A 436-nucleotide genomic window follows, 5' to 3' on the forward strand; every position below is an offset into this window, starting at 1 on the left:
ATGTCCAAATCCAGTTGTGCCAGCACCATTTGTTGAAGATGTTATCTTTTTTCCATTGTATAGATTCAGCATCTTTGTCAAAAATAAGGTGTTCGTAGGTGTGTGGGTTAATATCAGGGTTTTCAATTAGATTCCATTTGTCTGTCTATTTTTATGCCAATACCAAGCTGTTTTCAGAACTATGGCTCTATAGTAGAGTTTGAAGTCAGGATGGTGATGCCTCCAGAAGATCCTTTATTGTACAGAGTTGTTTTGGCTATCCTGGGTTTTTGTTTTTCCATATAAAGTTAAGTAGTGTTCTTTCAATGTGTGTGAAGAACTGTGTTGGGATTTTGATGGGGATTGCCTTGAATCTGTAGATTTCTTTTGGCAAGATTGCCATTTTTACTACATTGATTCTACCTATCCAAGAGCATGGGAGATCTTTCCATTTTCT

Source organism: Cricetulus griseus, chromosome 2, assembly GCF_003668045.3.
Source record: "Cricetulus griseus strain 17A/GY chromosome 2, alternate assembly CriGri-PICRH-1.0, whole genome shotgun sequence".
NCBI lineage: Eukaryota > Metazoa > Chordata > Mammalia > Rodentia > Cricetidae > Cricetulus > Cricetulus griseus.